Below are 14,385 nucleotides of genomic sequence, written 5' to 3'. Positions count from 1 at the left end.
CTGTTGCTACCGATCGTTTTTTCCGGCGTTTCCCCCCAAAACCTCATCCCTCCTCGCCCCGTTTCGTCCATCTCCACCTCCTCCTCCTCCATCTCCCTATCTCTCACCCTCTTCATTCACACTCAAGCTTTCATTTCTTTTTGTTTTTTTTTCCCTTTCTCTCCTCCTCTGTCCCACTTCCCCATCATCCTCACAAACCGGTCGACCTCCCACCTTGTTTCTCTCTCTTTTCACAAAAAACCTGCTTCTTCACAGCAGTCATATCAGAAGAAGCTAAAAATATGCCTTTCTTTTTTTTTTTCTTTCTTGGAGGTATTGATTTTGCCCGTAGCATTGTCTATGAACAGAGAGAGGGATGGAGAAAGGGAGGGAGAGAGTGGGAAGAGGGGGAAGAAGCACACATACAAAGGCAGAGGGGAGGAAGGGATTTGTATTCATATCTAGGTTTCTATGCTTATGTCTGACGAGAGTTTTTTTTTTTTCTTCTTCTTCCAGCAAACCTGTACTTCACAAAAGCGGATAAAACACAAGGGGCCATCGCAGATGTATATATATGTGTGTGGGAGGCCATTTGGTCAACTTTATGGAATAGGGGTAAACATAGCACGTTGTGTGTTAATTTCAGATACATACGTACATACATACACACACGCACACACAGGCAGCACGCACGCACACACACACACACCAGCACATGCACAAACACACACACACACACACACACACACACACACACACACACACACACACATACACACACACACATCAGCACGTGCACACACACACACACACACACACACATATTCTGAACATTAATATGGCGGACTGATATCCGTGGTGAAGGCTGGGAAAATGGCTGTCCGTGGTGAAATAGCTGGTGCTATACAGTATGGGAGAAAGAAAGAGAGTGTGGGGCTTGTGTAAAGGTGATTAGTCTGGTGGGCCAGCGATAGAGAGAGCTGATCGATAGCCTATTGATCGAAGCTGGGGAGCATCAGGGGGATTGAGAGTGAGAAATGGAGGGAGCTGAGGCGGGAAAGGGGGGGAGGGGGGAGGGGAGGGGAGGGGGGGGGTTGACTTTTAAAAAATCCTTTCTTCTGAAGATGACAAATACTGTTTTTGAACCAGAGGGAGCACGAAAATCGCACACGTCCAAAAAAAAACCCACTGAGCTCAGAAGGAGCTCGTAGGTTTTCTGGGGGTTTTTTTTGTCACGTCCTGAGTCTCAAGTGCGACACCGAAAAAAGAAAAAAAAAATGGATTTCAGACAACAGGGTCAGACGACGCCATTGCTGAAAGCGTGAACGGAAATTTGCAATCTGCAGCACAAGCGCTTGGTAGAACGTGCAGCAAAAAAAAAAACATACATATCTATGATAATAACGCTAATAAATATAGCCGCAAGCAGCAATTAACGGGGTCCAAGCAGCATGTTCCAATGATTCATTTTTAAGCTGTAAGGACACATATTGGATGAATGGTACCCACAATTTCAGTCAGTGTCCCTAAAATTTTGTCAGACAGTACCTAGCTGAGAGGTGAACATACATACAAGTTTCATGGTGATGAGTCATCGCTAAGCCTGTCATAAGCCGGCTGACAACTGGCTGATGGCGAATATATTTTTTCAGATTTGACTTTATCACTGTACATTCAATAGGAGCCTTACACAAAGACATACATGCAAAGTTTCAACTTGACTGAAAAGTTAAAGGAATTCTTATTTATTTCTCTCTTATAGCACCACCTATGGTCACCTATGGCCACTATATTTAACATGCTGCATTAGAAAGAAATTTTGCACGTGTATACCAAGTTTCATAATGATCGGACAGAGCATTCACGATTTACAGCTGCTTTAGTAACAATGGCCCTGCCCACAACAATTGTTTGGCAGGTTGCAGCCAGATTATTTTGAAAGGTCAACGTTTTTGATAATTATTGAGGTTCAGTCACTCCAGAGATTCTTGCAAGACTAATTTGCAAAAGTAGGTTTTGTCAAAATTCTAAATGGCAGAAAATCAAAATGGTTGCCAGTGTCAGTTCCTAAGGCAAAGTTGTTCATCTGAGGGAGCAGGATCTATTTATGTAAATTATATGACTCCACATGAATCATAGCCAAAGATGCACTCTTTGAAAACCAGCATTTTTGATATAGTGCCCCCTAATGGTTGACTGATCCCTGAGAGTCATCCATTGTTAAGCCTGTCAGATGGCTGCTGAAAAGCTGATTGGCTAATGTTGGCCATGTTTTTTTAAGATATCAAACCAAAAAAATAAAATCACAATGAAAACAATAGGGTTCCAGCAGCTTTTCTGCTTGGACACCTAATCATTCTGAAATAATTCAAAAGGACAGGTTCTGCTTTGTGAATGCACAGTTAATTGAATTTTTTTTAAAATATGATAATATGCTACATTTGAGGAGCGAGGGATGAGGTTGAGAAGGGAGACGGTGGGTGAGGGTGATTGACCGGGGGGGGGATTGGGGGCTGTGCGAATGAGAGATCCAGGGGGGCAGCAGTGTTCTGGATTGTTCCATGAAGATAAAAGGACCAGGAGCCACCGGAAATCTGCTCGAGGGCTGCGGACTCCCTCAGCCAGTCCAGCGCGTGCTTGTGGAGAGGAAGCGGGCCCCAGATCACCAAAGAGCCGGTCCCCCCTTCCTCCCTGTACCAGCCCTCATCGCCGGGGCGGAGACCAGCAGCGGAACCGTAAGCACAGAGGCGGTCTGAGCCCATCGTTTTGGAAGCACAGGGGTGTAAAGAACTGCTGTTGAGTCTTCCCCACCAGGTACTTCACCAGCTTATACGAATCGCTTTAAAACACGCCAGGTCTCTCACGATACGTATTCTCAGTGGCCCAAAGTTTTCTTCCGCGTGCATATCTCCGTGAGTGCTCTTGGGCTCACCGACGGTTTAAATGTGTGCCGATCTCGGTTATTCCTTCTCAGCAGTGCGTCTGAACTGACCCGCCACTCAAATCAAGAAGGGGGGGCCTGGACGGTGGAAACGGGTGGACGGTGGAAAGGGACCTCGACAGCCATGGCGACCGAAGCTCAGCGCTCCCACTACGCTTCACGGGCCTCGACGGCGATCGACGACGATCGCCGGTGATCGACGGTTCCTCCTCGGTCCGGCCAGGCGGACCTCGCGTTCGAGCGTGTCCCTGCGCCCGTGTGTTCGGGGGGCGGGGGGGTGTTATCTCACCGACGGGGTGTGCGTGAGCATTATCTATCCTGGCGGCAGGGCGGGCGGATGCGCGGGCACGGGCACATCTGCCCGGCTAATGAGCAGAGCTGGGGCCGTCGATCTCCGCGCAGGATGTCAAACATTTTAGGCCCGGATCTGGCTACGGTTATTGCCCTACACGTCCAGGTGGCTAATGCATTAAAAATCGTTCGCCTCTATCTTTCCAAACCCGTCGCCACACACTGTCCGGAGCAACAGATGAATACACCTCCGTGGTGTGCTACGCTAACCCTGCCCCCCCCCCCCATCCCTGCCCCCCCCCCCCCCTTCACTTCCTCCCTTCCCTATACCTCTACCTCATCCTTCCATCCTCTCTCTCTCTCACTCTCAATCAATCAATCTTTACGACACCCAGTTGCTTCGCCCTAATGTTTCCGGACTTGACTGTATCCCCGCTCAAAAATTCTTAATTAAGCCCGTTCTGTCTGTTTACAGTTGGGTCAATTACAATATGACAGGGCTAATAAAATATCTGGGAAAAAAAAGAGAAAAATAACAGCTTAGAAAGGAGACTGAGGGAAAGACACTACACCCCCACACAACCGTTCATATACCTGAATTTGCCCTTCAGCCTGCTCTATTGCTTTGGCCTAGTAGGACACGGGTGGGGGTGTTTGTCTTCTATATTGCATCTTTAGCTCTACGTGTTGGTTTCCAATGTGTTTAATTTCGGGTGTTTGCTTGCTTGGGAAAGAAGTGGCTGATCTCCTTGAGTCTTTGAAGAAAAACAAGATATGATGAGCACAGAGAGAGGGAGAGGAAGACTGAGAGTGGCAGGTTGGCTTTTCGGTCCATCTGTATGTGTGAGAGGTCAAAGGTCACAACAGAGACAAATTAGAGGCCTTTTCTTGGAATGGCTGGCAATCAGGAACCAGACCCAGTCAGTGCTAAAAAAAAAAATTTAATTTTAATTTAAGAGAACATTTTAAAATACAGCCTCCTCACAGAGGACTAGAGGATGTACGCTGATAAGTGACAGGGAACAGGGAAGCTATGCTGGGAAGTATTGTAGTTATGGACATGTGACCAGAGGGATCGGAGTTCAAGTCCCAGGCATCACACGTTTTCCATCTGTGATGCTCTTTTGAAGTAGAAAATAGCAATTGCTGCTGGTTTAGTACCGCTAGACCATAGGCTCGATTATTCAGTCGGTCTACATCACATTAATCTTTAACATAATCATTTCAGCGCTGAACGCCGTCGGCCAGCGAAATGGATTTGTATCGCGTGTGAAACGCGTATCGCACACCGTCGCCTTTTAAAATAAATCCAAGAGGAGGTTTATCGCCCGTCGTGAAACGCAGACGCCCCGTGCTCGCCGTGCGCCGCACTGCCGTTTTCGGAGTCTTTGTTCCGTAACAAGCGAGGGTCGCGCCGGCGAACCTGGCAGTTACGTGGGAGCGTAACCTCTGACCCGGCCGGCTATCCTGTTGCGCAAAGACGGCCGCGTGCGGGGGCGCTAATCTTATCACAGGCTCCAGGGGGGTTACATCACCGTCAACGCATCGCACCACGGAGGCGTCTTCTGTTACAAAAAAGTGTGTGTGTGTGTGTATGTGTGTGTGCACGCGTGTATGCATGTGAGTGTGCGTATGACTGTGTGTGTGTGAGTGTGCGTATGACTGTGTGTGTGTGTGTATGTATGAGTGTGTGTGTGTGTACGCACTTGTATGCATGTGAGTGTGCATATGAATGTGTGTGTGCGTGTGTGTATGAGTGTGTGTGTGTGTGTATGAGTGTGCATGTGTGTGCGTGTGTGTGTGTATGAGTGTGCATGTGTGTGCATGTGCAAGTCAATGTCTCACATTCTAACAGTATGTCAGCACAGCAGATGCGTTTGGGCAATGCGGAGCTGGAGACATGACAGGCTTTTAAATCTGTAGTGTCTCCAGTCGCACAGCACAGAGAAACCCAGATCCCGACCTGACGACCAGCGCAATCTGAGCGCGAGTACAGTCTGTGGGCCACTGGGAGCAGGATTCGGACTGAAGCGATTAAATCCTGACCGGACAAGTGTGTGTGTGTGAACGGCCTTTTCACTCTTTACGCGGTTACACCGATCGCACGGGCATTTGTGTTCGCCGCAACGACGATTGATTTCGCTTCCTGAGGACCCTTTTCACGGGCAAGACTACGAAAAGCACATCCCGACTCGGGCAAAGGGAGAGAGAGAGGAGAGCAGCGATGAGTCGATGGGCTCTTGTGTCGGCGCCGCAGGTCAACAAGCGCGTTTAGCGGCGGTCCGGGGACGCTAACGAGAAGAGAGGCCTGGAGTGGGTCAGGAGTGGGTCAGGAGTAGGCCTCTGCTGAAGAGCCCTCAAAAAAACCCACAATCATCTCCTGACACCTCTTAACCCCTCCGGGCCACTCGGAAGAACACCCTCCACTCCGCTCTGGGAGAGAGCCGACTCCAGCTCCTCAGCCGACTCCAGTTCCGCAGTCGACTCCGCTCTGAGAGGAGCCGACTCCAGCTCCTGCCCTGCGACGCCAGCCAGGCTACAGCTAACCGAGGACACAAGCACACACAGAAACGTTCAGCGTTGAATCGACTCTTCGCAGAGTACCTACGGGCCCAGTTGGACTCGTGTGTACTCTTAAGAGTCGAATTAACACTGCACCTTCTACTGTGTGGCTGTTCTCAAGCTAAGAAAGCAGGGCTACTCTAACAAAGGAAGCTTCGTTTAGCATGGAGGCTAGGTTTCTGCGTACACCAGCCAAGAACGCACAAAGCAAACCTACAGCGAAAGAGCATTTACCCTGCTCAGATTCCACCCTCCTCACACACGTCTCCTTCACCGCCATTTTCTCACCCCTCATCACCATGGCGATGCAGTTTTAGCAGGAACGTGCATGTGGACGCAGGGGTAAAAAAAAGAGGGATTGTGGGAGTGGAGAAGGTAAAGAGAGAGAGAGAATGAGAGAGGAAACGCACGCAGAGGGAGGAGAGAGGTGACCAAGGCCGATTCCGTCGCTGGCCCGAATCCGAAGGGGAACCAAGGTGAAACGCGGTGCCAGCGCTGTCACCTGCTAGTGTAAGTGGGGTCAGTGGGTTAGGGTCAGAGGTGAGGGGTGAAAGGTCACAGGGCAGTGGTCTTGTTAAAATACCTCTTAGCTTCCTGGAGGGATGTTACGTAATGGCTATGGGAATTGTACAGGGGGGGGCGGGGATGGTCATAATGTTTATGGTCTGTCTCAGAACGGATGTATTTTATTTCTTTTTCAGTAGCATTCTGGGGTTTCCACGGGGGTCAGGGTTAATGCTGGTATATTTCAGCTTTTTTTTAAACCCTCGCACCGCACGACCCGTAAGATTCTTTCCCGTCCCCTGCAAATCCCCCCCCCCCCCCTCCCCGCTGCTTACGACTCCCCAAACAAAGGCAACGATTAAACAGCGGCCGACGCTAACGTTCGAGGAGTGATTAAGCCTTACTTAGACCGCCCGCCACTTCGCCTCTCTCCTCCTCCTCCTCCTCCTCCCGCTCCACTCTTCCGTGGCTCTCCCTCCATTCCCACAAACTGCGATCAATCGTTCACCATCTTCCCCTCTCCATCGCTGCGGCCGTGCTCCCCGCGCATCCCTAACCTCCTCCCTCCCCTCCCTCCCTCTCTCCCTCCCTCCCTCCCTCCCTCCACCCATCCCACCCTTCCCTTCCCTTCCTTCAGTGCTCTAACCCTGCTTCGGGTCCCTTTATCAGTCCGGTGCCGTTAAATTAATAAATTGATATTGACGAGCCATCAGCTAGGGGGGATAAATTATTCGGGAGCAGAAGGCCCGGGGACCACGTGAGCCCGCGCGCCCGGGACCTCCGTAATTACTCCCCAGGAGAGAGGGAGGTGCCGCATTGTCCGGCCCTCCCTCCCTCTCGTATATTCACACCGCCGGCCGCACACGTCCGCCAGTACAGGGGATCACACCCGATACCGTGTGGCTCCCGCGCGGGGTTAAAACTGTGCGTCTGCTACTGCTGCAACGCTGGTCAATAATTACAATGAGAAATGTTTTATTAGAATTATTATTAATACTACTACTACTACTACTACTACTACTAATAATAATAATAATAATAATAATATGCTTAATAATAATAATGCTTATTGTTATTATTATTATATTATTGTTATTATTGTTATTATTATTGAGCACATGAGCCAGTGTGCATGGATATGGGCGTGTGTTAAGTATGAAGAACACAGCAGGACTAAACGCAGACTGCATTATTTAGGTTTACCTTGATTTCTCTCGCCCAGATAGCACGATGGATTTCTCCCCGCGCAGTGAAATATAGATGGGTGTTCTAGTTCTGTCCTTTTAATATTTTCGCGATATTTAATATTTTTCCACACGCTGCTAAAATGCGCAGAACTGTGTTACGCTCTGTTATGATGTTATGCTAATGCGGCGTTCGGTAGTTTGCTTAACGCTGCGGACGAAGGAAGGAGGGATGCAAATGAGAGTGCCAATCGGGGAAAGTGCGCTCTCTCTCCCCGCCCTCCGGCCACCGCTGACCTCTCGACCCTGGCCGTGGCCTACAGGTCAAGGGTCACCATCTGGGGTCAACAGGGATCACTCCGGGCACTGGCCAGAGAGCTGCGTCGCCATGGCAACCCCACTGTCCTGAGAGAGAGAGAGGAGTGAGGGCACTGGACCCCACACCAGCATCTCTCTCTCTCTCTCTCTCTCTATCCTACTACATCTGCATGATGTCAATACAGCCTGAGCTGCCCCTTCTGGAGCACTTGGGGATCAACACCCTCATTTTGATTGGACGAGAACAGGACAGGGGGGTATTATATTACTATATGTATTATAAACCATGTATATTTCTCACATCATTTCATCCTTTTGACAATAAACCTAATAACAAGTCATATATATCTGAAACATACGGCGCCATGCCCATGATGCTGGGTCCTGCTTCTCTGTCTCTGTACACATTGATGGTGGACCTGAGAAATGCATGTATTTCAGCCGTTCAAGGAAAATTGTCGCTTTCATTGTGTTTTTGCTATGATTGATATGCTGATAGGTAAAGTAATGCCAATGTCTGTATACTTACATTCTAAACTACAGCATTGGTGATGGTCAAGAGACTATATGCACATGCTATTCATCACCCATTTTGTGCTTTTATCACAAACAGACACCTTTTTATAATTCCGACATTGTTTTCAGCAAGGTTTACAAGGATCAAAAATCTAGCACAATAGGCCATGAGTCATGATTTAACATTACTCTGTAACACAAAATTTCAGATTATTAAGAAAAGTTAGGCATGCAGGTAAATATAAATAACTAGGTGGCCTGTAAATGCATAAATTCAGTCAACTAGTTCACAAGTGGGCTGCAGCCATCTTGTTTACTTGCTCATGAAATATGTGAAGAGAAGTTTTTCAGCACATATAATAATAATAATAATAATAATAATAATAATAATAACAACAGATTGTGTTTACATAGCGCTTCTCAGCTCATGATCGCCTAGCGCTTCCGAATGAAGGGGAGAAAATTTTTCCCACCACAAGGACACTGCACCCACCCCACCTGGGTGATGCACGGCAGCCATTTTGTGCCAGAACCCTCTCCACACTCTAGCATAGGTGGAGAGGGAGGAGATTATTGAGCCAGTTAAACTGGGGGACGATTAGGCTGCCAGCATGAGAAAGCCAGTTTCGGGAATTTTGCCAGGACACCGGGGGGAAACCCCCCGCTCTTCGCCATAAGTGCCCTTTAATCTTTAATTTTAATTAAAAAACAAATGAACTCTTTGTTCCCTTCATCTTCTGCATTTTGAGGCATTTTACCCCCTTTTGAGGTGCTTTTCATTATTGTGACTTCGCTGATTTCTCTAGCTCTCGTGGTGCTTGCTTATAATGTGAAGCGCACTTCTGAAAGTCTCTTTGGCTAAAAGAATCTGCTCAGTGACTAAATTGTAACGACCACAATCTGAGTCGGAACCTTTGTTTAGAGTTTCATCTAAAAAGACAACAACGTTTATAAAAGATAATCGCCTAAACAGCAGAAATTCAGAATACAATTCAAAAAACTGAAAAACTAGTATAGTCAACATCACACTCATATGATATTTTCTTGAAACTCAATATAATTGACATACATTAGCAACAGCACAAAAATAAGTAATCAAAACGTGATGAACAGATGTCCACTTTTTTGTAATCTATTCTGTAACTCAAATGTTGCTACATTCAGCAAGGCAGGAATGAAATGGTAATCGAGGGTCCACACTTCAGTTTGTGTAAAACATATTTCCACACAATTTGTGAATAGCAGTAAATATTAATATTAATATTAAATATTAATAATTTTCCAAAAAGAATGTAGACGTTTGAAGACCTAATCACTTTAGTTGATTAGGTGCATTTGAGAAGTATCATCAATCAAATAAATTAAAGAACATAACACTCATGGTCTTAATATTACAAGACAAAGGTAAGTTTAGTGATCAAATAATCATTCCCTACAAATCATTTCTTGGGACGATTTCATGCATCTTGCCCTCACTCTTTCCTACCCAGTCAATCATATTTTGACAGCGTCTGATGTATCTGAGGCAAATGGACTCAGACATGAGGAAGCACCTCATCTGAGGTTTGACTGAAATAAGCTAAGGGGAAACAAGGCTTCATTTAACCTGTTTACCAAAAGAGTGCTTTTATCAGACTGCTACTGGTTGCATAACTCACACTCGGGTAAAGATAAATAAATGTACACTCTCAACGTATTCAATAATATCAGTACTGTTGAATGCACATACAGTGTGTATGTAGAGAGAGAATATGGACTAGTTGGTATCGTACTGAATTGAATTCTGTTTTTTTTCATCGATCCGTTTTTCATCTTTTATGCGTGTCTTGCGCCATCTGGCGGTTGGTCAGAATACTAACCTTAACCAGAAGCACTGCAGCGCTGTTGTTCCGCCTGGCCTCCGTTGCCGTCTTCCCGCAGAAGAAAAAAAAATCACTCACGGACTGCCTATCTCTCCCGGGAGCACCGGTCGATGCCTCGTTTCACCATATGTCTGAGCCCAGCTGCCAATCAACAGGTCAACGCGACCCCGGGGAGGCAAAGGCGGAATGGGGGAAGAGATCAAACAGCGCACCACTGGGTTGACAGATGCAGATGAAAAGAAAGGATTTAAAACATTACTACAGAGATGGAAATGGGGGGATTGGTAACGGTGCACTCCCAGGCAAATTATTGCTTGGAGTAATGTGTAGAATAGCGCATGATGATCGATTGACTATTATGGGTCCTTTGACGGTGCTGCAGTGGCCTTTGTCCCCCAAAACTCGCGCTATTCTACAACGGGGGGTTCCTTCCTTTGTAGAAATGATGTCATTGTACAAGTTCACTTCCTCTACAGATCTGCCCTCAGATGTTTATGAAGGTAAACAGTAGGCCTACCTTGTGTTTATTGCACTTCACGTTTTTCTGTCGTGCCTGGTTCCATACGGCTAGCGTCTGGACGCCACCTAAATTATTAAAACGTGCGCAAGCGTGCAACCTTTTGAGTAGGCTAGGTTTCTTTTGGCCCTCGTTGTAATCAGAACATTTAAAGTAAAAATATTTTTAACGTACACTTTCTCAATAGTTGTTTTTAGGTTTATAGTTATACAATCATTAAGTCGTTGAAAATGAATGAAAATTAACGCACATTATGTAAATTTAGACCCAAACTTTGTCTAAACGGGACATTTTAACTTGTCAAGTAATACTTTTGTACTTATTAGCGAACTCTTTTGAAAAGATACCTCGGGGTTAAGGGAGAAAACATAGGGGGAGAAAACATGCTGGTATTTCAATAAGGGACTGTATTCTGTTTTCTAATGTGGACGTAAATATGGAACACACTAGGCGCTGGGCCTTTTAGACTGGCTTTAAGCCGGAGGGCGTGTTAGCGTTAGGGGTATTCTCACTGGCGTACTGAAACAGAATATGTTTACTGTGGTCATGGTCACAACAGCAGTCTGAAAGTGAAAGCATATTGACCTTGGTAACATGCAACTGGATATCGTACAGACCGGTTTGGTCAGGTCAGGGCTGTGGGAATTCTTTTTACAGGTAGCGTCATTGATTCTTAAATTACACGCTTGTCCATATATTCGCAAGCTAGTTTGCAGGGCTGTCTTACAGCTAGCGTGCTAGTTCGGAAATTTGTTAGGCCCGTAGCTGTGAATTCTGGTAGTCAAATTGTCACAATTAACCTTTTTAACGACTTGTTTGTGGAAGCAAATGTTAATGCGTTTGCCTTACCTATCCTCAGTGCAGAGACACTGTCGAGTAGTTTGCATTCCAATAGGGAAAATGCAACGCAGTATCTAAATGCAACATTCTGCTCTGCCTGTCAGCCACCATTTTGTCTTGGCTCATCTCAGGTACTTTCAAAATGTATGCAAAAATAAAACAGCGGTACAGAGGTGTGGAATCCACTTAGGAAATAAATCATTGATTGTTGTAGATGGACGGTGACATAAAGTGGTGGGTAACGTTAGTTGCATTATTTAAACGCTGTTCTACTTAATTTCTTGTTTTCGTCGTAGGCCTACTGGCCTATGCCTACTGCTCGATTTGATATTTAGACAATGTTTGGCATCGCCAAGGTCTTGATTTCAGTTTTATGATTCATCTTCATTTTGATATTGATTGTTAGCATGAAAAGTATCTTTCTGCGATTACAATTTAAAAATCCATTTCACCTCCAGTGCTCTGTGGTCTTTGTTTACATCTGTTCACACACTAAACAAAGATATTTGACTCCTAATTCATCTCAGTCTCGACCTCCACGGGGGGATATCGGATTCTGCTGCTTACTTAGAATGATGGTAGTCACAGAAGGATGCAACGCTGTTTCCAAGACAAATGCCCAAGATACCCACTTTGTAGATAATGTGGGTTAGCAAACAGTGAAAGCAACTCCAGCTAAATTGCTGTTGCAAAACTGACCTTCCTTGATGCTGGCCAGCTGCTCGAGACAGTTCTCACGATCAGAATGTGAACAGACAGCATTAGTGCATGCCAGATGATGATGATGAAACCTTATTGTAATCTCTGCATCTGTGGCACTTCGCCCCCTGGTGGTGAACATAATCATGTCAGGTAGGGAAAAGAGAAGATGAGGCTGCAGTGTAACTTTCAAAACAAGGGTCAAAGGTCAAACCCAGAGACTTTTTTTTTTTTTTTTTTTTTTTTTGTAGGCAAGACAATGTACGTCAATTTATCGGGGGGCGAATCCTATACGTTAAACGTTTGTGATGTGAAGAGTGGGTGGGGAAGGAGCAGAGATGGCTCCCTCTCCTATTTGAATGCTCGTGGTGTGTTTCCCAAATCCTGGAACACCTTCCGGGACTCTGCTTTTTCCAAATTCTGTCATTCTGTCTTTGTTTCCCTACTTGGCTTCCTCTGCTTGGCATCCCAATGTAGCAATGAAAGGAAGGACGAGAGGAGACGATGAAAGGAGAACAGAAGGATCTCCAAACTAACTGTCAGTGAAATCAGGAGAGGACTGCATGAGGAAACGAATGTCCATCATTGACAATTTCATATTTGTGTTTTTTTAATGACAAAGAACCTGTTATAAGTCAAGAAGGCTTTTTTTATTTTTTGCTTTTTAAATTCTTATTTAATTAATGAATTCATATTTTTTCTCTCTTTTTTTTGCAAAAGAATGTGTTCTGACGAGACTGCATTTTGTTGTTTCTAGGCATTCTCACTGATTTAAAAACCCGAGAGAAGAGGCTCGATGTGTAAGTCCAGATGCGAGAGATTTTACTAAAGTTTACTCCTTGTTTTGTTTTGCTTTGTTCTGTAATTACTTCACTCAAACATGCACTTAATTTTAACACTTGTTTGACCTACGTGATTCCTGCCAGCCACAGTGGCCACTCCTTGCCCTGTGTCTCAGTGCTCTGAACATGTAGATGGCTTTATATGTAGGCTATGTCTCTGAAGCACATATATTGCCCTACAGGTGATAATTACTGAAGCGGGTTCTGTGAGTGGAGGGAGCCCTGCTGTTTAATAGGGAATCTGTTCACAGCAACACAAGATGGCCGAGTTAAGACAGAGCCTATTTTACAGTGTCAATAAATAAGACTCTGTTTACCGTGGTGAACCTGGACAATGATTGTGATTAAGCTCATGTTGGAATTTCACTTGACTTTCAGACCTGTAATGGTTCCCTGCATTAAAATGTATTAATCTGTCCCGCTAACACTTCCGAGCAAACCAATTCCCCCCGCGCGCCAATTGACCTGAAGTGAAGAGGGCTTCAGCTCCTCGGTAATGAAGGTTGCGATTAGCGGCACGTCATTAAAAGCGCGCCGTTTCGGCGAAACTGAAGCCGCCACGTGGTCTTGGATCAGCTGGCCTGAGAGAAAAAAAGATGCTAACTTGACAGCGCGCACCAACAGCGCGGTTGATTCGCACTGGAATGTTGAGCGCAACCGAACCAGGAACAGAATGCTTCGACCGTCTTCGCGGCTAGGCTCATCTTCTTAGCTCACTCTCTGCTAATCGGGCCCTAAGTCCCCGACAGTAATCTTGGCCCTCTTTCCCTCTGCCTATCCTATTAGAGTAAAAAATATGAAGTACAAACCCTGACTTACCTCTTTCATCCGTTTCCTTGATTCTACTGTGCGGCGTGTCGTTCAGGTCTTACCACCCTGACCTGAATTCACGATACACTGAGACAAACTGTCTGCCTTGTTGAAAGATAATCCTCCTGATTGTTACCTGATGTGGGCTAGTAATTTATTGAAATGTGGTTATAAATGATGAACATTCAATACATTTTTTTGTAACCTTTAAATATGTTTAAATATGTTTTGAAGCAATAATGGTAAATATTTAACATAATTAAAATATAAATAATTCTGTAAATATGTAATTTCCTGCCATGTACTGTATCATCATATTAGGCTGTTGGGCAAGGAGGGGGTTTCCCAGGTGTTGTGCTATTGATGCTTTTCTTGATGTAAATAAAAATGAAATGGAAATAAGTATTTAATTGGATTAGGATTAGATTAACTGTAGAAACCCTGGAATATGAATCTGAAACCACACTTTCTATGGTGAATTAGTGTCACAAAGAAAATCAATCTACCCCCCACCCCCCTC

General features: G+C 45.5%; 2 long non-coding RNA genes across 2 annotated transcripts; one reads left to right on the top strand and one right to left on the bottom strand.

Annotated features, from left to right (window-relative positions):
* Positions 1 to 2,869: 2,869 nt before the first annotated feature.
* Positions 2,870 to 11,029, bottom strand: LOC135252343 (uncharacterized). Its single transcript, XR_010329394.1, has 3 exons — positions 10,155 to 11,029; positions 3,806 to 3,966; positions 2,870 to 3,723 (listed from the first exon to the last, which is right to left on the bottom strand). It is a non-coding gene; the product is annotated as an uncharacterized LOC135252343 (long non-coding RNA).
* A 758-nt stretch (positions 11,030 to 11,787) lies between these two features.
* On the top strand, positions 11,788 to 14,148 carry LOC135252342 (uncharacterized). Its single transcript, XR_010329393.1, has 3 exons — positions 11,788 to 12,790; positions 12,971 to 13,013; positions 13,238 to 14,148. It is a non-coding gene; the product is annotated as an uncharacterized LOC135252342 (long non-coding RNA).
* The last annotated feature ends 237 nt before the right edge of the window (positions 14,149 to 14,385 follow it).

The sequence above is a fragment of the Anguilla rostrata genome, chromosome 4 (genome assembly GCF_018555375.3).
Source record: "Anguilla rostrata isolate EN2019 chromosome 4, ASM1855537v3, whole genome shotgun sequence".
NCBI lineage: Eukaryota > Metazoa > Chordata > Actinopteri > Anguilliformes > Anguillidae > Anguilla > Anguilla rostrata.
Note: the sequence above shows the minus strand (reverse complement) of the source record. Positions and strands in the feature narration are given on the sequence as shown.